The 26080-nt window shown below is 43.4% G+C and overlaps 1 protein-coding gene and 1 long non-coding RNA gene across 7 annotated transcripts in view; one reads left to right on the forward strand and one right to left on the reverse strand.

Annotated features, from left to right (window-relative positions):
• CMKLR2 (chemerin chemokine-like receptor 2) overlaps window positions 1-21645 on the reverse strand; it is a 49181-nt gene extending 27536 nt beyond the window's left edge. The window contains exons 1-2 of one of the 6 annotated variants that reach the window (XM_028830542.2): window positions 21397-21645; window positions 16549-16663 (exon numbers count right to left, since the gene is read on the reverse strand). The gene's annotated coding sequence lies outside the window, so the exon portion shown is untranslated. 6 annotated transcript variants of the gene reach the window in all.
• The window catches only part of LOC144333462 (uncharacterized), a 63650-nt gene continuing 38337 nt past the window's right edge, over window positions 768-26080 (forward strand). Inside the window, exon 1 of the long non-coding RNA XR_013402129.1 lies at window positions 768-1240. This is a non-coding gene — a long non-coding RNA (uncharacterized LOC144333462). The remainder of the gene's footprint in view (window positions 1241-26080) is intronic.

A 26080-nucleotide genomic window follows, 5' to 3' on the forward strand; every position in this document is an offset into this window, starting at 1 on the left:
TAAAGATCATAGGATCACAGCCTTGGTTTTGTGTGTGTGTTTTTCCCTTTGATGGGTCTCGCTCAGTTGCCCAGACTGGAGTGCAGTGGCGCAATAATGGCTCAATGCGGTTTCAACCTCCCGGGCTCAAGCGATTCTCCTGCTTCAGCCTCCTGGGTAGCTGGGACTGCAGGCACACCACCCCGTTCCGCACTAGCCTGGTTAAAGCTGGATGGCGTCCATAGCTATTCGCCCAGGGCGCCCGCCTCATTCGGGTGGGGATGGGGGAAGTGGGTGGTGGCAGCGGCGCGGGGGCGGGGTTTCAACTCACCCAGGTCAGGCGGCCAGTTTTCCTTACTACAAAAGAGGAAAACTCCGCTCCTGTCAATACCTAGGTCCACATGGCACTGCGGACCTCAGATGCTGCCAGCCCCTCCAAGCCTGTCACCCCTCCATGCACTGCGCCCACTCCAGCGCATTTCCTTTCCTATCGCAGACACCTCCCAAACTCACCTTCCGCCCTAGTTCTTTCCTCCTACCAGATCGACCTCTTCCCTCCTAGATAACCCTGTTTTATGCCCCTTTGTAGGCACAAACTTGAACCTTGCTCCGTTTGAAAGAGCCCAGGCTGGGCACGGTGGCTCACACCTGTAATCCCAGCATTTTGGGAGGCCGAGGCGGGCGGATGATTTGAAGTCAAGAGTTCAAGACCAGCCTGACCAACATGGTGAAACCCTGTCTCTTTTAAAACTCAAAAAAAAAAAAAAAAAAAAAAAAAATTTGCCGGGCCTAGTGGCGCATGCCTGTAATCCCAGCTACTCGGGAGGCAGAGGCAGGAGAATTGCTTGAACCCGGGAGGTAGAGGTTTGCAGTGAGCCGAGATCGCGCCCTTCCACTCCAGCCTGGGCGAAAAGCGCGAGACTCCGTCTCAAAAAAAAAAAAAAAAAAGCGCAACGCGGGTGTCTTGTACTAATTACAAATCGTATCCACAACCCACTCCCCAACTTCCACTTCCAGGGGAGGATTGGGGGCTGGAGATTGCATTAATCTCCAATGGCCAGTGGTTTAATCAATCATGACTAAGTAATGAGCCTCCGTAAAAACCAGAGCTTCCGGTTTGGCGAACACACCAAGGTCCTGGAAATGGTGGCGCGCCCAAAGGGCATGGAAGCTCCGCGCCCCTTCTCACAGACCTTGTCCCGTGCATCGCTTCCATCTGGCTCTTCTTGAGTTCTGGCCCTTGTAGTAAACCTGCAGTCTTGTAAGTACGCCATTTTCCCAAGTTCTCTGACCTGATCTAGCAAACTAATGAATGTGAGGGGCGGTCGTGGGAAGCCTGATTTGTATTGTATTTTAGAAGAACAGGTAACAACCTGGACTTGCAATTGGCTTCTGAAGTGGGGGCAGTCTTGTGTAAAGAAGCCCTTGATCTACGTGGGTCTGTGCTATCTCCAGACAGAAAAGGTCAGAACTGAGTTAATTTTTAGGACACCAGTTTATGCCCAAGCCCGGCAAGGTGTCTCATGCCCGGAATCCCAGCCAGGCGAGAGGATCGCGTGAGGCCAGGAGTTGGAGACTGATTTGGGCAACATAGCAAGACCCAGTCTCTAAAAAACATTTTTAAGAAAAAATTTTTTGGCCGGGCGCGGTGGCTCAAGCCTGTAATCCCAGCACTTTGGGAGGCCGAGGCGGGCGGATCACAAGGTCAGGAGATCGAGACCACAGTGAAACCCCGTCTCTACTAAAAATACAAAAAATTAGCCGGGCGCGGTGGCGGGCGCCTGTAGTCCCAGCTACTCAGGAGGCTGAGGCAGGAGAATGGCGGGAACCCGGGAGGCGGAGCTTGCAGTGAGCCGAGATCGCGCCACTGCACTCCAGCCTGGGCAACAGCGTGAGACTCCGTCTCAAAAAAAAAAAAAAAAAAAAAAAATTTTGAGACTAAATGTCGCTGTATTACCTAGGCTGGAGTGCAGTGGCAGGATCTCGGCTCACTGCTACCTCTGTTTCTTGGGCTCAAGCAATCCGCCCACCTCAGCCTCCTGAATAACTAGGACTACATGCATGAGCCACCTGTGTGGCTAATTTTTTTTTTTTTTTGAGATGGTGTGTCACTCTCACCCAGGCTGGAGTGCAGTGGCATGATCACGGCTCACTGCAGACTCGACCTCCCCAGACTCAGGTGATCCTCCTACTTCAGTTTTTGTAGAAACAGGGTTTCACCATGTTGCCCAGGCTGATCTTGAACTTTTGGGCTCAAGTGATCCGCCCACCTTGGCCTCCCAAATTGTTGGGATTACGGGCATGAGCCACCAACCTGGGCCCCAAAAATTTTTTTTAGGTTAGCTGGATGTGATCGTGTGTACCTACAGTCTCAGTCACTTGGGAGGCTGAGGCAGAAGGATCACTTCAGCCTAGGAGTTTGAGGCTGTAGTGAGTTATCCTACCACTGTACTCCAGACTAGGCAGACCAGTCCAGACCTCACAGTCTCTAAAGGAAAAAAAAAAAAAAAAAAAAAAAAAAAAAGATGGGCGCAGTGGCTCAGGCTTGTAATCCCAGCACTTTGGGAGGCTGGGGGGTGGGAGGATCACTTGAGGCCAGGAGTTTGAGACCAGCCTGGGCAACATGGTGAAATCTTGTCTCCACAAAAAATTAGCCAGGTGTGGTGGTGCACACCTGTAGTCTCAGCTGCTTCGGGAACTAAGACAGGAGAATTGCTCGAACTAGGAAGTCGAAGCTGCAATGAGTGGAGATTGTACCAGTGCACTCCAGCCTGGGTGACAGAGAGACCCTGAATAATAATTTAAAAAAAAAAAAAAAGAATTAAAGAATTGCTTGATGTGGGAAAAACTCTCTAACCTGGTGGCAGAAGTATTGAGAATATTTTGAGTGTAGAAAAAGTTTGTTTATCCCATCATATACTCAGGATATATAAACTATTACTCTAATTTTCTTTTCTATCTCGAGTCCCTTCCAATTTCCTATCTTCCCTCTATTTCTAGTGTCCTTCTAGTTCCTATGTTCTTTTTCTTTTTTCTAGAGACAGGATCTTGCTCGGTTGCCCAGGCTAGAATATAGTGGCTTGATCATACTTAATTGCAGCCTCAACTCCTGGGCTCAAGTGGTCTCGCCTCATCCTCCCAAGTAGCTGGGACTCCAGGCATGTGCCACCAAGCCCAGCTTAGTTCCTGTTTTCTTATTTGTAGATACTGCTTTGCATGGTTTTTTTAGCCCAGCATAGATACTAAATCAAATACATTGATCAAGCTTACCATATAAATGTTTTGGTACAATCAGTTTCTGTTCCTTCATTGATGATCTAGGGAACTGGGGAAGAAACCATGACTAAACCGTTCTAAGTTTATTGTGAATGACAAAAGATGATATATGTTAGGGCACAGCACAGTGTCTGGATCATAGTAAGAGCTCAATAAATGTGCAATATCATTGTTATGACTTTACTTGATTCTTTCATTAGAGTGTATTATGAAATATTTCACATGACTTACATGACTTTGCTGAAACATAGCAAATTCTTGGGTTTCTAGCTAATTTAACGATCAATGGTTCTAATCAGAGAACTTATTTGTGGTTACTTTTTTTTTTTTTTTTTGAGACAGAGTCTCACTCTGTCGCCCAGGCCAGAGTGCAGTGGCATGATCTCGGCTCACTGCAACTTCTGCCTCCAGGGTTCAAGCAATTCCTCTGCCCTCAGCCTCCTGAGTAGTGGGCATTACAGGCGTGAGCCACTGCACCCAGTTTGTGGTTACTTTTGATGGCATTTTGGATCTGGGTTTCATCCTACGAGAAAACATCAACTGAAAGACTGCTGTGAGCCACAAAATAATGGTTTCCTGCTGTTACAGTAAAGCTACACTATGTTTACTCCATCCTTGACAAAGTGGCACATTCTGATCTTGTGATAATGTTCCACCAAAGGAGTTTATTTATTTTGCAGCAAAAGATTTGCATAGATTAGTTCATTTCTTGTGATGAATATCAGTACAACATAACCACGCTACTTGCTATGATCTCACTGACCTCCTATAATCCAGCTGGCTCAAAGAAGCAATCAGTTGTTTGCCTTAGCAAGAGATACATTTTGTTTACTCTCTTAAGTTTGATGAATATATCATTTACTGATTGCTTGAGAAAAAAGTAAAAAGAAGTGGTCATCATGTGGGGAATTAGTAAACAGTATCCAGTGATTCTGAGCAGATTGCATTTACCATACCTAGAAAATAGGTCTTTATTTTCAAAAATCAATATTTTATTTATTTAAGGCTGAAAGATGTGTGAATATTCTTGTAAATGTTCAAATAACAAGTTAAAATAGCTAAACTTTTTTTTTTTTAACTTCATTTTGGGAAATCTAATATATTTCTGAGGAAGTCTCAAAATATGACTTTTTTTCTTTCTGTTTTTGGAAACAGAGTCTGTCTCCAGGCTAGAGAGCACTAGCACGATCATAGCTCACTGCAGCCTCGAATTCCTGGGCTCAAGGGGTCCTCCCACCTCAGCCTTCCCAGTAGCTGGGACTACAGGTGTGCACCACCACATGCAGCTAATTTTTTTTTTTTTTTTAAATTTGGGGTAGAGAAGGGGGTTTTACTATGCTGCTCAGTCTGGTCTTGAACTCCTGGACTCAAGTGATCTTCTTGCCTTGGCCTCCCAAAGTGGTGGGATTTTAGGTGTGAGGTGAAAATGCCACTTTCACACAGTGTTTGGTGTATTATTATTATTATTATTGTTTTTTGAGACAGAGTTTCGCTCTTGTTGCCCAGGCTGGAGTGCAATGGCGCGATCTCGGCTTACCGCAACCTCTGCCTCCCAGGTTCAAGCGATTCTCCTGCCTCAGCCTCCCTAGTAACTGGGATTACAGGCATATGCCACCACACCCAGCTAATTTTGTATTTTTAGTAGAGGCGGGGTTTCTCCACGTTGGTCAGGCTGGTCTCGAACTCCCGACCTCGGGTGATCCGCCCGCCTCCCAAAGTGCTGGGATTACAAGCATGAGCCACTGCGCCCAGCCTGTTTGGTGTATTATTATTATATTATTATTATTTTTATTTTTTTGAGACTGAGTCTGGCTCTGTCGCCCAGGCTGGAGTGCAGTGGCCGGATCTCAGCTCACTGCAAGCTCCGCCTCCCGGGTTTACGCCATTCTCCTGCCTCAGCCTCCGGAGTAGCTGGGACCACAGGTGCCCGCCACCTCGCCCGGCTAGTTTTTTGTATTTTTTAGTAGAGACGGGGTTTCACCGTGTTAGCCAGGATGGTCTCGATCTCCTGACCTTGTGATCCGCCCGTCTCAGCCTCCCAAAGTGCTGGGATTACAGGCTTGAGCCACCGTGCCCGGCTTGTTTGGTGTATTATAATCCTGCCTACAAGACAAGCAGTTTTCAGTGTGTGCTGAAATACACCCTTCCCCACTCAACTGCCAAAAACCCAAAAGGAAGATCCTGGAGAAACACCATATTTATCCATGAAATATCATTCCAGAACAAGGAGTCTCTCCCAGACAAGAAAGAAACCATTTCATTTTACCATCTAAATTTTTCCCAACTTGTTTGTTGTATGTAAAGAACTGTAATTAAATACGCATTTATATGTGTGTGTTAATAGGGATAAAATCATTCTAAAGGTGGACGGTTTTATTTTGAATACAGTTAATAAAATGAGAGCCCCATTGGGGCACAATGACAAATGGAAAGGCCATGTTTAATGTTATCAATACAACTGGGTGATAGAATAAATAATTTATATCAACATGGCATTTTCCATATAGCAACCAAAAATTTATTTGACTAAGCTTTTACCTCCCAAGCTTGCTGGTGGTTTTGGAATTAAAGAGAAAATCTCCAGCTCTTCTAAAGGGTAAGTGGTACTTTTAGATGTTACTTCCCTAAACAAACTCTTCCCTGCCTCCACAAACCTATGCCCCCGCCTAAATCAGGGCCCCTACTCTAAGCTCCTCACTTAGAGCAACTATGATTATGTATGTGGAGGCTTATTTGAAGAACGTCTGTCTCCGCCAGCAGCCTGTGGTTTTGCTTACCTTCACACTCCCAGAGCCTAGCACCGTGCCTGGCAAACTGTAGGGCTCAAGAGTATTTACTGAAGAAAAGACTATTCAGTAGGTTTTGATAAGGGCATTCCTGTGCCTGGGCATCTTGGCAATAACTATTTCGTCTGAGAAGACAAACGTGAACTGAAGAAGAGAATTTGAATTTTTGATTATCATCAAATCCATTATTACCAAACCCACCTTGTTTTTTTTTAATCAAAAGCATTAAAAGAATGTTGAATACCTAGAAAAGCCAGCCCCGCTCCTGAGAGGTGTGTTCAATCTGTTTAGTCACTTCCCTACACCAGCACTTCTGACTGACAACAGGTCCCATTTCCAGGAAAAGATGAGATTTTTCTCTAAACTGGTATGAGGAGCAAACCAGTTCACTATAAACCATTGTCACTGTCATGTGTTGCTTATAATTTTTTTTTTTTTTTTTTTTTTTTTTTTTTTTTTTTTTTTTTTAGACAGAGTCTCTTGCTTGTTGCCCAGACTGGAGTGCAGTGGCATGATTTCGGCTCACTGCAACCTCCGCCTCCAGGGTTCAAGCGATTCTCCTGCCTCAGCCTCTAGAGTATCTGGGACAACAAGCGTGTTCCACCCCACTTGGCTAATTTTGTATTTTTAGTAGAGATGGGATTTTGCCACGTTGGCCAGGCTGGTCTCAAACTCCTGACCTCAGGTGATCCACCTGCCTCGGCCTCCCAAAGTGCTGGGATTACAGGCATGAGACACCATGCCCGCCCTGTTGCTTCTAATTAAAACCAGTTGACCTAATTCTACTCAAAGGAAGCAAGTACCAACCACATCTAATTATGCAAATAGCACTTAACACTTATAGTAATACTCAGCATTTCCTGAGTGCTTGTTAAGTACAGTACAATGCTAAGCAATTCACATGCATTGTCACATTTAACTCTCACAAGAATCCTGGGAGGTACTGTTATTATTTCCACAAGGCTAAGAGAGCTTTGGCACTTAGCAAAAGTGGTGAAGACCAGACTAAACATCTGGGTCTGTCTGACCTCAGGGCCTTTATTTTTTTTTATTTTTTTGAGAAGGAGTTTTGCTCTTGTTGCCCAGGCTGGAGTGCAATGGCGCGATCTCGGCTCACCGCAACCTCTAGCTCCTGGGTTCCAGCGATTCTCCTGCCTCTGTCTCCCAAGTGGCTGAGATTATAGGCATGTGCCACCATGCCCAGCTAATTTTGTATTTTTAGTAGAGACAGAGTTTCTCCATGTTGGTCGGGTTGGTCTCGAACTGCTGACCTCAGGCGATCCGCCCACTTCAGCCCCTCAAAGTGCCGGGTTTACAGACGTAAACCGCCGCATCCAGGCAGGGCCTTCCTTCTTAATCCCTGCGCACACAGTCTCTCTGAGGAATGATCTGTTAAGGTGTTCATCTCCCTTACTAAACCAAGAACATCCAGGGCAAGGAATAACTTTTACTTATCCTTTTATCTCACAAGGAGCAGAGTGCTCAGTAGGTGCTCAATGAATGTCTTGTGAAAGAAGACGGAAGTGCTTTCTCAATCATCAAAACTATGTTATGTTTAGGCTGGGTGTGGTGGCTCATGCCTGTAATCCCTGCAGTTTGGGAGGCAGAGGTGGGAGGATTGCTTGAGGCCAGGAGTTTGAAACCAGTCTGGGAAACATAATGAGACCTCCGTTTCTACAAAATCGAAAAAGTAGCCAGGCATGGTGGTGTATCCCTAGAGTCCTAGCTACTGAGAAGTGGGAGGATTACTTGGGCCTAGGAGGTCGAGGTTACAGTGTACTGTGATAGTGCTACTGCACTCCAGCCTGGGCAACAGAGAGAGCCATGTCTCAAAAACAAACAAACAAACAAACGTTATGCTTACTATGGTTTTAATGTGGAGAAATACACAAAACAAATATTTATATAAAATGAGGCAAATATTTACATATATAAATCTATATAACTTTTTTTTTTTCCAGACAGGGTCTCACTCTGTCATGCAGGCTAGAATGCAGTGGCATGATCACATCTCATTGCAGCCTCCACCTTCCAGGCTCCAGCAGTCCTCCTGCCTCAGCTTCCTAAGTAGCTGGGACCTCCTGCCTCATCTTCCTAAGTAGCTGGGACTACAAGGAATGTACTGCCATGCCCGGATAATTCTTAAATTTTTGGTAGAAACAAAGACTCACATGGCCGGGCGCGGTGGCTCACGCCTGTAATCCCAGCACTTTGGAAGGCCGAGACGGGAGGATCACGAGGTCAGGAGATCGAGACCATCCTGGCTAACATGGTGAAACCCCATCTCTACTAAAAAAATACAAAAAACTAGCCGGGCCTGGTGGCGGGCGCCTGTAGTCCCAGCTACTCGGGAGGCTGAGGCAGGAGAATGGCGTGAACCCGGGAGGCGGAGCTTGCAGTGAGCTGAGATCCGGCCACTGCACTCCAGCCTGGGCAACAGAGCGAGACTCTGTCTCAAAAAAAAAAAAAAAAAAAAGAAACAAAGACTCACTACGGTGCCCAGGCTGGTCTTGAACTCTTGGGCTCAAGCAATCCTCCCATCTTGGCCTCCCAAAGTGCTGGGACTACAGGTGTGGGCCACTAGGCCCAGCCTTCTATTTTTATTAAAATTTAATCCACTTTTTATGTCAAAGCATAAGAAATTGCCATTTTGTTAGATCAAAAATGGTCAAGGTCACAGTCAGTCTCGGTGGCTCACACCTGTAATCCCAACACTTTGGGGGCTGAGGTGGATGGATCACTTGAGGCCAGGAGTTGGAGACCAGCCTGGCCAACATGGTGAAACTCTGTTTCTTTTTTTTTTTTTTTTTTTGAGACGGAGTCTCGCTCTGTCGCCCAGGCTGGAGTGCAGTGGCCGGATCTCAGCTAACTGCAAGCTCCGCCTCCCAGGTTCACGCCATTCTCCTGCCTCAGCCTCCTGAGCAGCTGGGACTACAGGCGCCCGCCACCTCGCCCAGCTAGTTTTTTTGTATTTTTTAGTAGAGACGGGGTTTCACCGGGTTAGCCAGGATGGTCTCGATCTCCTGACGTCGTGATCCGCCCACCTCGGCCTCCCAAAGTGCTGGGATTACAGGCTTGAGCCACCGCGCCCGGCCGAAACTCTGTTTCTATTAAAAATACAAAAATTAGCCAGGCATGGTGGCACACGCCTGTAATCCCAGCTACTCTGATGGCTGAAGCGTGAGAATCGCTTGAACCCAGGAGGTAGCGGTTGCAATAAGCTGAGATTGCACCCATCGCACTTCAGCCTGGGTGACAGAGTAAGACTCTGTCTCAAAAAAAAAAAAAAAATAGCACTTTTTTGTTGTTGTTTGTTTTTTTCAGCTTTTAAGTTCTGGGATACAGATGTAGGATGTGCAGGTTTGTTACATAGGTAAATTATTTGTGTCAGGGTGGTTTGCTGCACAGATCAACCCAGCACCTAGGTATTAAGCCCAGCATCCATTAGCTGTTCTTCCTGATGCTCTCTTTCCCCCAGCCCTCCCACATGCCCCCAGTGTGTTGTTACCCCCATGTGTCCATGTGTTTTCATCATTCAGTTCTCACTTATAAGTGAGATATAAGTGAGAACATGCCGTGTTGCCGAGTTTGGTTTTCTTTTTTCTTTCTTTCTTTTTTTTTTTTTCTGAGACCGAGTCTCACTCTGTCACCCAGACTGGAGTGCAGTGGCACAATCTTGGCTCACTGCAACCTCTGCCTCCCAGGTTCAAGCAATTCTTATGCCTCAGTCTCCCAAGTAACTGGGACTACAGGTGTGCGCCACCATGACTGGCTAATTTTTGTATTTTTAGTAGAGACAGGGTTTCGCCATGTGGACCAGTTTGGTCTTGAACTCCTGACTTCAGGTGATCTGCCTGCCTCAGCCTCCCAAAGTGCTGGGATTACAGGCCTAAGCCACCGTGCCTGGCCCCGTGTTTGGTTTTCTGTTCCTGTATTAGTTTGCTGAGGATAATGGCTTCCAGCTCCATCCATGTCCCTGCAAAGGATATGATCTAATTCCTTTTCATGGCTGCATAGTATTACATGGTGTATATGAGCCACACTTTCTTTATCCAATCTATCACTGATGGGCATTTAGGTTGATTCCAGGTCTTCGCTATTGTGAATAGCAAATAGCATTTTTACTCTTTTTTTTTTTTTTTTTTTTTGAGATACAGTTTCGCTCCGATTGCCCAGGCTGGAGTGCAATGGCACAATCTCAGCTCACTGCAACCTCCGCCTCCCAGGTTCAAGCAATTCTCCTGCCTCAGCCTCCCAAGTAGCTGGGATTACAGGCATGTGCCACCATGCCGGGCTAATTTTTTTGTATTGTTAGTAGAAACAGGGTTTCTCCACGTTGGTCAGGCTGGTCTCGAACTCCCGACCTCAGGTGATCTATCCGCCTCAGCCTACCAAAGTGCTCGCATTATAGGCGTGAGCCACTGTGCCCGGCCTGCAAATATCATTTTTATATGGCACAACTGAATAAAGAAAAGGCTCTGTCAACTCTCACTTATACAATTAAGTAAAATGTTTCATTGCCAGATTTTTCTACTCAATTAGAGGTTTATCATTATAAACTGTTAAAGACAGAGTTTTATGAAAAATTAAGGATGTCATATCTATATGCCATTTTTTCTAGGTTCAATGATCTAACATTGATTCAACTTCGTATTTTGTTATTTTTCATGCCATTATGGACAATTTGGTCCTAATGAAAATTCAAGCAGGCACATACATATTCCTACTTGGGTTCTCCACTTTTTTCAAGCTGCCAGGTTGTCTACCTCCTTTCAAACTCGTTCTCCATGAAGTCTTTTCTTTTTCTTTCTTTTTCAGATTAACTCCACCTTTATCCCATGCCTGACCCACCCCTTAGTGTTCCTCGAGCACTTCCATAATGATGATAGTTCACGTGTTTATAGTGATCACTTTTTGTTGAATATTGGTCTCCACTGTATCCAGTTATGTAAAGCACTTAACATGGAGGAACTGTACCCAATTCATTCAGTTACTTTTTGTTTTGTTTTGTTTTTTGAGACGGAGTCTTGCTCTGTCTCCCAGGTTGGAGTGCAGTGGCACGATCTTAGCTCACTGCAGCCTCTGCCTCCCAGGTTCAAGCAATTCTCCTGTCTTAGCCTCCCGAATAGCTGGGACTACAGGTGCACGCCACCACTTCTGGCTAATTTTTGTATTTTTAGTAGAGACAGCATCTCTACTAAAGGCTGGTCTCAAATTCCTGGCCTCAGGTGATCCGCCTGCCTCGGCCTCCCAAAGTGCTGAGATTATAGGCTTGAACCACTATGCCCAGCCTTCATTCAATTATCATACTAGGAGATTGACTGGTTGACTTGGAAGGTTAACATTTTTGTATTTTGTATAAAAAGAAACATAAAATTAGCATTTCAGAGAGTGACCTTGGGTGCCATTTTAAGCACATGTGAAATCTGCTTTGCTTTTGCGTGATTCCGGAGGGAAGACTACAACCTCTCCTTATTGAATTCCTTATGTGCTAAACTTTGTGAAAGAAATTACTTTTTACATTTCACTTTACACAAGACTTTGTCATCTAGGGACTGCCAGTGATAACAACAGGGCCTCCTGTTTCTGGTGTTCTAAGAACACCTCCCAGCCCACTGGTAGGCCTCTGTGGAATTTTAAAACCCCACTCGGTGCAAACAATGGGAGCTTCCTGATCCTAGTTGGGTGACCTGGCTTTGTGCACGGCTGGATTATCTGGCCTAGTTAAATTCTGAAATTGTATATACAGATCGGCAACACTGGGGTTACAGGATTTAAAGACTTAAGCCAGAACCTTCATTACACGTTTGAGTTAGATGTATATTCCCTAGAAGATAGTAATGGGCAGTCTTGTCAAGAATAGACAGTGAAAAATGTCAAGTGCCATACAAATATATTTTGGTTGTAACCTGAAAAATTTCCTCAGTTGACAGTGGGTACAAATGGGGTAGTATTTACAGTTGTAACTCAGGAGTCATTGGAGTGTCCCCATTGACTGGTACATTGACTTCTGTGTTTGCCAGAGAAACATGCTCGAAAAGAGTTCTCTAAAAAAAGTATTTGCAGTCCCAGCTACTCAGGAGGCTGAGGCAGGAGAATCGCTTGAACCTGGGAGGTGGAGGTTGCAGTGAGCTGAGATTGCGTAACTGCACTCCAGCCTGGGCAATAGAGCGAAAACTCTAACAACAACAACAAAAAAAAGTATTTCCAGGGCCAGGTGAGTTACATGTGTTTGTGTACAAGTCTGCTCCTCCTTGGGTGCCACGTTTCTACAGGTATGCTGCCATATCACTGGGCTTCTTGTCTTGTCAAAATTGGGTAGAGTTTTAGGATGAAGTGAAGGTAGGAGGCCAGAGAATTCCATTCTCTTATGATATATATATATATTTTTTGTTAAAGTTGTCCCAAAATAGGGCTGCCTGTGCTCTGAGATTTTAGTGGAAACAACTCTTTCTATTTTTATTTTTATATATTTTTTTGAGACGAAGTCTTGCTCTGTCACCCAGGCTGGAGTGCAGTGGCGCAATCTTGGCTCACCACAACCTCCGCCTCCTGGGTTCAAGTGATTCTCCTGCCTCAGCCTCCTGAGTAGCTGGGATTACAGTGTGCACCACCATGCTCAGCTAATTTTTGTATTTTTGGTAGAAATGGGGTTTTGCCATGTTGGCCAGGCCGGTCTCGAACTCCTGACCTCAGGTAATCCACCCGCCTCAGCCTCCCAAAGTGCTGGGATTATAGGCATGAGCCACCGTGCCCAGCCTTTCCATTTTTATTTGCATGCTGATCTCACATTTCCTCTCCTCTCAGAGGTCAAAGGCTGTGCCAAGCTCCTCCCTCCCAGTAAGTTCTTCCGCAAGGCTACTCAGGCCAGGAAGGACTTCTGGTATGCCCCAGCAGCTGGCCAAAGTCCAGATCTTCTCATCTCACTAGGACCTATGATGGCACACCAAAACCCTCTCACCTTCTCACCTTCCCCATGAACTGTGAGCCTTCATACTTCAGTTCAAATCCAATCCCTTTCTTTTCTGAACTCTATATTCTCTAGGCACTACACAGTTTTAAAACTTCTTAGTTTATGAACTTAATTCTGTGTCCCAGGCAGCACAACTCAAAGCTTTCTGAGGTTAACAAGTTACCATTAAAATCCCCTGTCTTCTCCCATCACACTAACTGAGGGTTCAGTCAATATTTGCTTGATTGACAATGACAAATACAGGTAGATTCTCTTAGTTAATGCTAAACACCTCTCTGACAGGGGAAAATATTAGACTTCCAAATAAGTAACCCAAATTTTACAGTTTCCATCTTCCTCTGCCTGACGATGAAGGTGAAAACTGAGAGTAAAACAAAAATATTACATCATCCAAAAAGCCCTAACATACCTTATTTATTTGCTTTGTTGAATTCTTTTTATCGCAAAACAAGTCTTTATTTGCACCTGTCCTGTAGAGAGTTGCTGTTTGCAATGTTTCACACACTCGATTTACATGGGCTAGCTGAGTTTGTTTGCTGAATAAAAGGCAACAAGACCAAGTTTGGGCAATTGGATCTCCCCTAGGTCAATTTGCTTCGCCCAGAGATAAACTTTTCTGTAGGCAAAGCCAGGTCCCATTCCTCACCCCTGCCCTTCTCCACTCCAATGAAGGGAGGATTGCGTAATTTCTAGCAAAAATTTGTGCCTGATTCATGTTATATTTTATTCCTATTGATGCCACTTTCTTTAACAATGAAGAACATTTTTCCACTTATTTGAGTCTCAGTAAAATAATCGGAACATAATAAGATCAAGTTCATGTTGAAAAATATGAAAACAGAGTCTGAATAGAAGATTTTTTTCACTAAATATTAAGTACCCATTGTATATGCTAGATAACCCATTATATAGATCACATTGAGTAACGACTTAATAAGAAGGGGTAAAAAAAAAACCCAAAAAGGAATTGGAGAGTTTTGGAAGGAATCTTGTCCATTTGATTTATTGTAAAGGAAAGGAAGCTGAGGTCCTGAGAGTTTACACTGCCTCATGCCATGAGACAAGTTAGAGGCAAAGCTCGGGACGACTTGGCAAAATCAAAATTACAAGTGTAAAGATACTGTGCAGTTATAGATTTGAGGCATATTTGGAAATCGTCCAAGTTCAAGAGAGTGCTATGTTATTAATCTTGATTTAACTGGTTATCCCTTTTCTACCTTTTAATTTTCTACTACCAGTTTTTATTGTGGCATAGTGTCTATGATGAGGTAGTAGCCATACTGAAGTTAATGTCACCAAAGAAACCAGGTGAATTAGGACTGAGTATCACCACCAGATTTAAAAGTTTAACTTTGTGGTTTATATGGTAATTCATACCTGAAAAAAAATAGATGGTTATTTTTTTTCCCTAGAGACAGGGTCTCACTATATTGCCCAGGCTGGACTCCATCTCTTGGGTTCAAGAGATCCTCCTGCCTCAGCCTCCTGAGTAGCTAGGACTCTAGCTGCACACCACTGCACCTGGCAATATTATAAAGTTTTAACGTTATAAAAATAATGTACCATTAGACTAAGTTTGGGGAAAAGGAATGGATATATTGCCTGAAGCAGTATAGAATACACAAGGGTGGCATAAAAACTATTTTGAGCAGAAGGGATTTGAGTTCTGAAATCTCTTATCTGCCTAAAAGCAGAGCCTTCCAAAAGAACTCAAGAAACCTTAACTTGCCATAGATTCCCTCCCTGGAAGCAATCAGGGAAGACTGACCCTTATCACCAGAGATGAGAAGTCTCTGCACCACACCTGAACAGATATTGTCACCAAAACTATCATATCACTGGTCTGTTCTCCTAAGGACCCATTTATGTTTCCAAAAAGTCATTTGTTTTCCCTAAGTGCCCTTCTCTTCCATTTCTCCTATTCTATTAAGATGGCATACATAAAACAAAACAAAACAAAAAAACACACACATTAAAAAAAAAGAAAAAAAAAAGATGGCATGTAAGCCCCAAATTCTAACTGCCCATCTGAGTCACTTGTTTTTTTTTTTTTTTTTTTTTTTTTTTTTTTTTAGATAGGGTTAGGTTCTGGTTGCCCAGGCTGGAATGCAGTGGCACAATCATAGCTCACTCAGCAACCTCTGAGTCACATTTACTTGGGAACGCCCATATCTACATACATACAATTAAATTTTGTTTTCTCTTGCTAATCTTTCTTCTGTCAGTTTCATTTGCTGGTGCCTAATAACAAATCTAAGAGGGAACAGAAGTTTTTTCTCCTTGACACATCTATAATCTCACCATCAGAGTAACACATCTCTTATCAGTTTTGCATATTCAATCTTTTCTACTTCATTTATTTTTACATGATTATAATTCTGGTTAACATGATCTGTTATTAAATATTTATCTCAGGGACATGACAATTAGCGGTCAAGTAACAGAAAATGTATGACCTTTTATAAACTAAGTGACTTAAATCAGATAAAATAACAAAATAGGCCATGAAAAACATAATAATCTAGTGTCTGGAAGATGTACAAATATGATGAGAATTATTCACTAAGAATAATTACTTGTAACTTGAGACCCAGGAAAAGTCCCTTGGCCTTTTTTGTTTTGTTTTGTTTAAACGAAAATACCATCGGATTCATGTAACAACAGGTTTGTGGATTCTTGAGTGAATGAGTCTGCCTTAAGTGAAAAAGGCAGTTTAAGAGCATTATTGCCAGTGAAAGTTCTGTTATCAAACTTTATTTGGTTTTCATTAGCTTTCTTTTAGAGGAAAAGATAAAAGGCAATTGGTGCTCACAGTTTCTGACTAGAAAAGGAACAACTGAATAGCTGAACTCTTCTCTCCCACAGTCTTCCCTGCATTTAGCCATCTACCCCTTGTTGGGAGAGCCCAGATACCAATTATTCTAACAAGAAATTGATAGCGAGATTCGACAAGGCAACAACAACAAAGAAATGGGAGAGCACAACAAATCACAAACCTTTCATCATACAAATGGGGAGCCAGTGGCAGGGAACCGCAATACAACTCAGTTTAGAACTTTTTTCCCACCTTGTAATCTAAAGAGGGCGATACCAGTTTTCCTCTCGGAGTACCAATTTTTTCTACTAGTTTCTCAACAGTGAGTCTTCCACAAATGATGTTTGACTATTTCTAGATCACAACTCCTTAAAAGCCAGATTTATGAGCTGTAATTATGTAGGTAAAAGCTGAGAAAATTACTGAAAGTTCTTCTTTGTCCGCCCACCCCAGCAACATGCTCATTTTCTCTCTTGCAGTGTTTTAGGATTAATCAGCAGCTGTAGCGAACCCTGAAGGATCGTCCCTAAACACTTTTGCCAAGACCAAAAATATGAATCTGCAGACAGAGCATTTTGTAAACGATCAGTAGTCCTTTTCCTTTTTTGCCAGCTGGTAGTTAGTCAAATACTGTTTTGTAAATAAATCATCTGCAGGAATCCTCATCAGGTCAGCTGTAAATGTGTCAGTTTGAGGAAAACAAACAGGACAGCACTTACCAGTTAATTTTCTGTGAGGAGAGAAGCTATTGTCATGCCTGGGTGTACCTTCCTGGTTCCAGAATGAAATGGAGGGTGGTGTTCAGAACGGCTGCATTCCTCATTCCACTTTTATCTGGCTTTTGAAATGACAGTGTAGAGAAGAATGATGTTGGGTTTTGAATGTGGTTCTTCCCTTCCCCCACCACCCTCCATAAAAATTCATCATGCAATCCTAGAGAAAAGTAAGCCATGAACATACTGTACAAATTAATTCTTTTGACCAGCATGTGTTGGTGTAACAAGTTTGTTTTTTGAATGGAAATCACTGCTACTAGCTGTTCTGCAGGCTGAAAATCAGTTATGGATGGGGGCACCCACCCCTCCTTTCTCTGGGTAGGCTTTTGCTTATGAAAAGTTAAGTTAAATTAGCAGAGATGGAATGTTTTTCAAATGCATGGTATAAGGCTCATCAGGAGATTTTACTTTCTGTGCTTCAGTGTGTCCTGATAGTGAAGAGATGGATATTGGTTAATTGTGAATTTTAACTTTTTTTTTTTTGAGTCGGAGTCTCGCTCTGTTGCCCAGGCTAGAGTGCAATGGCACAATCTCGGCTCACTGCAACCTCCACCTCCCAGGTTCAAGTGATTCTCCTGCCTCAGCCTCCTGAGTAGCTGGGATTACAGGCACCCGCCACCATGCCCGGTTAATTTTTGTATTTTTGGTAGAGATGGGGTTTCACCATGTTGGCCCCGCTGGTCTTGAATTCCTGACCTCAGTTGATCCACCCACCTCAGTCTCCCAAAGTGCTGGGATTACAGGCATGAGCCACCATGCCTGGCCTTAAAGATTTGATTTTTTTTTTTTTTTTTTTTTTTTGAGATGGAGTCTCGCTTTGTTGCCCAGGCTGGAGTGCAGTGGTGTGATCACGGCTCACTGCAACCTTCACCTCCCTTGTTCAAGGAATTCTCCACGTCAGCCTCCTAAGTAGCTGGGATTACAGGCATGCGCCACCATGCCCAGCTAATTTTTTTGTATTTTTAGTAGAGATGGGGTTTCACCATATTGGCCAGGCTGGTCTCGAACTCCTGACCTTGTGACCCACCCACCTCAGTCTCCCAAAGTGCCCGGCCTAAAGGTTTGATTTTTTTCCCTGGTCACCATCTATGGGCCTGGCAGATGTGGGCACATCTGTGTACCTGAGGCAGGACTTAGAATTCATAAATTCAAGGGATGAGAAGTATGGAGCTGGAAGGTAGGCACGCCTTGATGTGGCGAGCTTACCTCTGACAGCTAGTTATCTTTATTTTTTATTTTATTTATTTATTATTATTATTATTATTTTTTGAGATGGAGTCTTTCTCTGTTGCCCAGCATGGAGTGCAGTGGCACAGTCTCGGCTCACTGCAAGCTCCACCTCCCGGGTTCATGCCATTCTCCTGCCTCAGCCTGCCGAGTTGCTGGGACTATAGGCGCCCGCCCCCACGCCTATATATATGTGTGTATATATATATATATATTTTTTTTTTTTGTATTTTTGGTAGAGACGGGGTTTCACCATGTTAGCCAGGATGGTCTCAATCTCCTAACCTAGTGATCTTCCTGCCTCGGCCTCCCAAAGTGCTGGGATTACAGGCGTGAGACACTGAGCCCGGCTGCTATCTTTATTTTTGTATAGTCTAACTTCAGCTTAACCATGTGATACCTGAAAGTGCACATTGTTAGGCCGTGAAAGGTCAGCTGCCAGAGAAGCACAGGCTTTTGTTTTTGTCCACTGTTAAAGACCAAGTCTAGGAAATCTAAAGCAGGAATTCTCACGGTGGGGGTCGGAAAAAGTGGGGTGCACTTTTTCAAACTACAAATATCCCTCTGCTTTATGAGAATATATGCTCTTCCACACCTACCCGCAATCCCTTGATTCAATCTTGGCATATTTTTCAGTGTTTTGTGAGACTGGATGAATAGATGTGGTCAGTGAAGGGGGTACTTAGTAGAGCTCTGCTAGTTTCCATTCCTTTGCATTAGCAGTATTAGTATTTACTATAGTCTATACTATGTTCTGTAATCACACAAAATCACAATTTCATCTGTAAAAGCCATTATTGAGGAGAATCTCAGGAAGTTGTGGTTACTTTATGAGTTTATTTTTGGCTCTAGAGCAGGAACCATTGAGTAGCAAAGAATATAAAAAGCGACAAGAGAAATGCCATTGATCAAGGACTGTCCTACGTGCCAAGCGTAGTTTAAGCACAGTACACAATGAAACCCAGGAAAGTGTATGCGTTTTTATGTTTTAGCCACCACCTAAAACAATTAAAACACATGCTTGCTTAGCTTTGAAATTAGTCTAAGAAACAATAAATAAAAGGAATAATAAATAAAATATCTCTGCAAATGTGCCTTATAGTTTGATGTATGTTTGAAGAGCTTCCGTTAGACACCCTAAGGCATGACTTGCAGTTGATCTGTTATGCAAAAGAAGCTGAAGTGCTCAGGTGTACTAGAGATAAGCTACTTGCCACCTCGGAGCATTAAGGGTCTAGTAGATACCAGCCAGGCTGTTTGGTGCATTGGTTAAGCTGGTGGGCCAGTTAATTGGAGATCTGTTAAGAGAGCCTTTCGTGTAAGTGGCAGAGTTGGGGTTTGGTTCCAGATGTTCTGACTTCAAATACCATTATCTTAAGAGACTTAATCATTGGGCTATCCATCTCCTTATTGGAAGAGATATTTACAGAATTGAGTGTATGAGAGGAAGGGATAGCAAAACTTCTGCCAGGTAGAAGGATTTCAGGACAGTTTTGCCACTTTTTAAAAAATCATTTGCAAATTTTCTGAAGGCTGTTATGGCTAGTATTTCAAGGGGTTTCTTTTTTTTTTTTTTTTTTTTTTTTGAGACGGAGTCTCGCTGTGTCTCCCAGGCTGGAGTGCAGTGGCGTGATCTCGGCTCACTGCAAGCTCCGCCTCCCGGGTTCACGCCATTCTCCCGCCTCAGCCTCCCAAGTAGCTGAGACTACAGGCGCCCGCTACCACGCCCGGCTAGTTTTTTTTTTGTATTTTTAGTAGAGACGGGGTTTCACCATGTTAGCCAGGATAGTCTCGATCTCCTGACCTCGTGATCCACCCGCCTCGGCCTCCCAAAGTGCTGGGATTACAGGCTTGAGCCACCGCGCCCGGCCCAAGGGGTTTCTTTTTATAATATACTTTTTTATTTTTAAAAATAGAGACAGGAGCTGGGCGTGGTGGCTCACACCTGAAATCCTAGCACTTTGGGAGGTGGAGGTGGGTGGATCATCTGAGGTCTGGAGTTCGAGACCAGCCTGACCAATATGGTGAAACCCTGTCTCTACTAAAAATACAAAAATTAGCCAGAAGTGGTGGCGTGCGCCTGTAGTCCCCAGCTACTTGGGAGGCTGAGGCAGGAGAATCGCTTGAACCAGGAGGTGGAGGTTGCAGTGAGCCAAGATAGTGCCCACTGCACTCCAGCCTGGGCGACACAGCAAGACTCCATCTCAAAATAAAAATAAAATTAGAGACAGGGTCTCACTGTATTGCTCAGGCAGGTCTTAAACTCCTGGGCTCAAGTAATCCTCCTGCCTCAGCCTCCCAAAGTGCTGGGAGTACAGGCATAGGGCACCATGCCTGGTCTTAATGGGTTTTTGACAGGAGAATGTGTGCAAGGAGGTCTACAGGGCCAACTGGGCTCAGAGATGGAAGATACACAATGCCACTATCATATTATTCTGGGGAATAGGATCTCCCATTTCATACAAATAGCATTTCTCCACTAATGCTTGAAATATCACTATTAGAAAACTGTTCTTTTGAAGATATTACATTGTAAAAGAGAAGATTCATATTAATCTAATGAAGATTTAATAGTGAGAAAGGGTTGGGCGATTTTAAGTAGGTTATCCCCTCCCCTCCCATCAACCCCACGAGAAAAATTGGGGTTGCTAACTTGGCCTTTCATCTTTTGATATCATTAAGGTTAGTATTATTCTTGCTCTTTCTTGTGTGATGCTAAAATAGCATATTTCCCCCAAACATCTAAAAACTCTGATGATAGAAATTTTAGAAATAGACATTTGGGAGAATATGATATCATCAGGTCATATTAATTTTTGTCAATTATCTTTTCTAACCTTTTTGCTGTTGTTTGAAAAAGAAATCTGGAACAAAAGCATTGGAAAAGAGATATACAAAAGGACACTTTCTTACAAAGAAGCTGATTAATGAGAAACAAAGACACTTCAGTTTTTTCCTCCCGTCATACAGGGTGATGACTATCTTGTGTAAATGCCTTTCTTAGGCCTGGCTCTTCAGGGTAGTCAGGAAGGAGATTAGACTTGGGGGGCCCTTACTTGGTTAAACTGTGAGGCTGGAGACACACAAAGCTTTTTCCAGACTGAAATGGACTCACAGTGGCAGGCTCAGTAGCCCTGGGGGTCACAGCAAGGAACCATGGCAACCCAGCCATACAAGGAAGTTTTCATCCACTTAAAGCAGAGAATTCTTAAAGGCTTCTAAATGAGGACAAAGCCTTGTCTAGATTCTTGCTTCTAATTCTGTTTTGCTCCGTGTAGAAAGTGAGTCTTGAGGATACTTAGTGGGAAAGTCTGTGGAGGACTTAGTTCTCCATCTCTTCCACTAAGATTTCCGAAGTTCTCATTACCTGCAGAAATGCGGGGAACAACTTCTGTTTTATCACTAATTTGAATAAACCTTACTTTTAATATGTCAAATGCAAATTCAAAAGAGATCCAGATACAAAGCATTTTTAGGTTGGTTTTCTTAACTACAATCTACTGGCTCAGACACAATGGCATGCAGGCGGGGTGTGAAGCTTTGGGGGGCAAAGCAAGCACTCACCTCTCAGAAGTTGCCGGTGCCCGTGGCTGCTGCGGGAAAGCGCGTGACCAAAGTTTTCAGGGCTCTGGGCTCTGTCTGAATCCTTGTGGTTTAATGATTTCTCTGGGAGAACAGGTCACAGCTGCCCTGAGTCTAGGAAGTATTTCCTCTCTCTGCAACAAAGGGAGATACATAATCTTTTAAGTTATTGCCCTGGAAAAGGAAATGTGGTTTGCCAGTGGTTAAGTAAATCTGTTGTACATCAGTTAGTCAACAGCATCTGGGTGACACCATTGTTGGCCCTGATTTAAGAGAAAGGGCTGCTGTGGACATTCAGGTCACTCCCAATTACCTACTCTAATTATGCTACTTTTCTCATTAAACTGCAAATAATTGTGGCTATGATGTAAGCGTATCTGGAGTTTTCCAAAATGCCACATTTTAGGAAAGGAAAAGGATCAGATAAAACAGCATATTTTCTCAATCTCTTTAAACTTGTTCAGCTGCTACTTTTGCATTTTTCATTAGGAAATTGGTAGCCTGAGGGCTCACTGCAGCTGTGAATGTGTTTTGTTTGTGAAGCAGTGTTTTCTAGAGTTTGAATTAATTTCCAACCTTTAGAAGTCAGGAATCTTAGCCATCTAGATTATTGGCTCCTCATGAAAAAATCAGCAGATTTGGGTACACTGGACCCATGTCCCAACAAGGATACTGTTTGAGCTGCCTGCGTAGTGGCTTACTCCCAGTACCACCTGCCCGCTTTTGGCAGGGCATTGCATCCCGGCTCCATACCTTTCTCCTCTGTCCTCCTCACTCATGGACACTGTCTGGATCCTCCAGCAATTTGCACTTTCAATTTTTGTATCTCTTTCTAATTCTTTTCCTATTGAGTTTCTTCCATTTAGGAAAATTGAATATGCAGAATGGTAAGTCACTGGGTGCTTATTTTGATTGCATAAGGAACTTTAGATTTGTTCATTAAAAGAAAATGAATCTCCAATGTTTCCCTACTAAAACCTGAATGCATTATAAAGCATTATGAAATTAACAAAACCAACCATGCCGAGCTTAACTACGGAATGGAGGTATGATGAAAGGTCATGTAGTAGGCAGCAGTCCACCCAGGTGTAGGCAATAAAGGGACTACTGTCTGTAGGGAATTTAAAAAACGATAATAAAACCAACTAAAGCCCTTCTGCTGTTTGTTGGCACCATGTGCCAGCAATTCTCAACTCAATGATGAACTACTCCTCCCCTCAAGAGACCTCATGTTGATTTTGGTTTAAGTTGTGAACAATTACTGTGATTATAATGAGCTGTAGTTTCATGAATATGTATAATCTACTCTTAAATAGAGAATGTATTTTACATAAAAAATAACTGTTCTTATTTTAATTTTTGTTACTTCTCTTTAATTGACAATGTATTTTACACTGAAGATAACTGAAACAACTCCCATTTAGAAAGATGCCCTGATGCTGTGTGTTGATTCAGATACGCTTTCTCTTGAGATTAAGTTGATAATGGTTCCAAAACATTGGCACAGCTTGTATTTTCCCATTGAGATCTACATGGGCCTGCATTCAAGCAATAGATTCAAAATACATAATGATAGCACAACCATGGCAAAATAAAGAAGCAGAAGTTGGCATTTCAACTTCTTTATTCCACATTCTCTCTTGGAAGTTTTAGTTTTTAAAAATTTTAAACAGTGAAACAAAAAGTGCTTCAAGGTGTACTATTTTTTTTCCCCTTTGGCAATTGTAAATTTTAGTCCATAGATGAAATTTTTGGCTGAATTTGGATATTTTTTACGTTAAATTTTTTTTTTTTTTGAGATGGAGTCTCACTCTGTCGCCCAGGCTGGAGTGCAGTGGAACGATCTCGGCTCAGTGCAACCTCTGTCTCCCGGGTTCAAGCGATTCTCCTGCCTCAGCCTCCCCAGTAGCTGGGATTACAGGCATGTACCACCACGCCCAGCTAATTTTTGTATTTTTAGTAGAGATGGGGTCTCGCCATGTTGGCCAGGCTGGTCTTGAACTCCTGATCTCCGGTGATTTGCCTGCCTTGGCCTCCCAAAGTGCTAGGATTACAGGCATGAGCCACAGTGCCTGGTCTAAAAATTATTTCAAAAAATGGTCCCTTTGGGAGCTGAGGCAGGAGGATCACTTGAGCCCAATAGTTCAAGACCAACCTGGGCAACATAATGAGACTCTGTCTCTACCAAAAAAAAAAAAAGCTGGGTATGGTGGCTTGTCCCTGTGGTCCCAGCTACTTGGGAGACTGAGGTGGAAGGATCACTTGACCCTGGGACTTTGAGACTGCAGTGAGGTGTGATTGTGCCACTCCATTCTGGAGCCTGGGTGACAGAGCAAGACCTTGTCTCAAAAAAAAAAACTTGAAAAAAAGAGGAAGGAAAAAGTTAAAAAAAAAATTTTTTTTTAAATATTCTATTTTAAAACTACAAACTGAATCAAGAAGTAAAGGCATATGGCAATGATGTGACTTAGTAGTTGCCTAAATTGTATCTTCTGCAGACATTTCAGTTTTTTAAAAATTTAGTTATTAATTGCTGGACAATTATTTGCATAAAATATTATTATGTCGTACTGTAACCAAGAGATCTATGGTCAAATTGTTAGTTAGATATAAAAACTGGGAGGAAATCATCGTCCATTTTTTCTTTTCTTGTACTGTGGCTATATATTACTCATTTATTTTTAATTTAGCTTCCTGGTATAATTATATATTATGAGGTTCAATTAAAAAAAATTCTGTGGTAGCTCATGCCTCAGTGTGGTAGCTCGCACCTGAAATCCCAGCACTTCGGGAGGCTGAGGCGGGAGGATTGCTTGAGTGCAGAAGTCCGAGACCAGCCAGAGCAACATAGTGAGACCCTGTCTGTAAAAGTCAGCGTGGCAGCACATGCCTGTAGTCCAAGCTACTTGGAGGCTGAGATGTGAGAATTACTGGAGCCCAGGAGGTTGAGGGTGCAGTGAACCACAATCGTGCCACTGTACTCCAGTCTGGGCAACAGAAGGAGACTCTAAAACAAACACACGAACAAAAAAACACCTCACCATCTGCAGTTTTTGTTTCATTTCATGATATTACTGAAATTATTCTGGTCATATTGAAAAAGGGGGTACTAAGAATTGATCTACTATAGTTGCCAGCCTAGATACACCACTGCAAGGCGCGGTGGCTCAAGCCTGTAATCCCAGCACTTTGGGAGGCCGAGACGGGCGGATCACGAGGTCAGGAGATCGAGACCATCCTGGCTAATACGGTGAAACCCCGTCTCTACTAAAAAAAATACAAAAAACTAGCCGGGCGAGGTGGCAGGCGCCTGTAGTCCCGGCTACTCGGGAGGCTGAGGCAGGAGAATGGCGTAAAAACCCGGGAGGCAGAGCTTGCAGTGAGCTGAGATCCGGCCACTGCACTCCAGCCTGGGCGACACAGCGAGACTCCGTCTCAAAAAAACAAACAAACAAACAAAAAAAACACAAAGTAATGTAGGAGGAAAAAGTTCCTGTGTACCCTCTTAAATTTGGAAGCTGGGGCTTGCAAACTGAACTGACAAAAGACAGATTAACAGGAGAAAAGATTTATTTCACGAGCACACAGGGTCTTCACAGAAAAGAATTAAAAACCCAAAGAAGCGGTTTGGAGCTTACATGCCATTTTAACAAAGGGTGATAAATTGTAGAGAAGTGACTAGACAAAGGGAAGTGAGGTGGTTTGGGCTTCTAGGGGCAGTAAATTGTGGGCAGGTGACTAGGAAATGTATAGTAGACAAGGCTTGTTAAGTAAAGTTTGTTATGGAGGATGTGAGGGCAATCTGGTTGTGACATCTCTCACCCCATTGATTGCCAAGGTTGATTCAGCGGATCTGGATGGCTAGGTGGGTGTCCTCTTCCTCCCTCACCACCCCATGTGCATCCTCCCAAAGCTGCACGCTTGGTGGAAGAGGATGACTATCCCTGATAAAGAAGGACTGATCTTTGGTCAAGGGTATAAGAGTAACTGTGCTTCCCTGCTAGAACCTCCAAACAAGCTCCCAAGTTTGTTATGCAGACTCAATTCAGTGTCATCTCCAGTGATGATAGTCTGGTGGTTAAAAAATGTTTTCCTCGTGGCTCATGCCTGTAATCCCAGCACTTTGGGAGGCCGAGGCAGGCGGATCATGAGGTCAGGAGATCGAGACCTTCCTGGCTAACATGGTGAAACCCTGTTTCTACTAAAAATACAAAAAATTAGCCGGGTGCGGTGGCGGGCGCCTGTAGTCCCAGCTATTTGGGGGGCTGAGGCAGAAGAATGGCGTGAACCCAGGAGGCGGAGCTTGCAGTGAGTGGAGATCGCGCCACTGCACTCCAGCCTGGGTGACAGAGCAAGACTCCATTTAAAAAAAAAAAAAAAAAAGTTATTCTTCTCTCCTGGTACTAGAGACAAACATATCTTTATAAATGGAAACTTGTGTTATCTGTACAAAGGGAAATTTATGCACTGGTTTTAGGCAGAAAGGAAGAGAGCAAAGGTTCTTCCTGTGTCCACTATTTCTTAATTGCCTTCAGCTTAAAATAAACCTTATACCAAAGTGATATATTTGGGGGTGGCATATTCTGATCCCCTTCACAAACTTATCAATGTATGTCCAGGTTCATTGGGTTTCTTCTGTTCTGTTGGAGCTCTCTGTACTGAATTT

Source organism: Macaca mulatta, chromosome 12 (assembly GCF_049350105.2).
Source record: "Macaca mulatta isolate MMU2019108-1 chromosome 12, T2T-MMU8v2.0, whole genome shotgun sequence".
Taxonomy (NCBI): Eukaryota; Metazoa; Chordata; class Mammalia; order Primates; family Cercopithecidae; genus Macaca; species Macaca mulatta.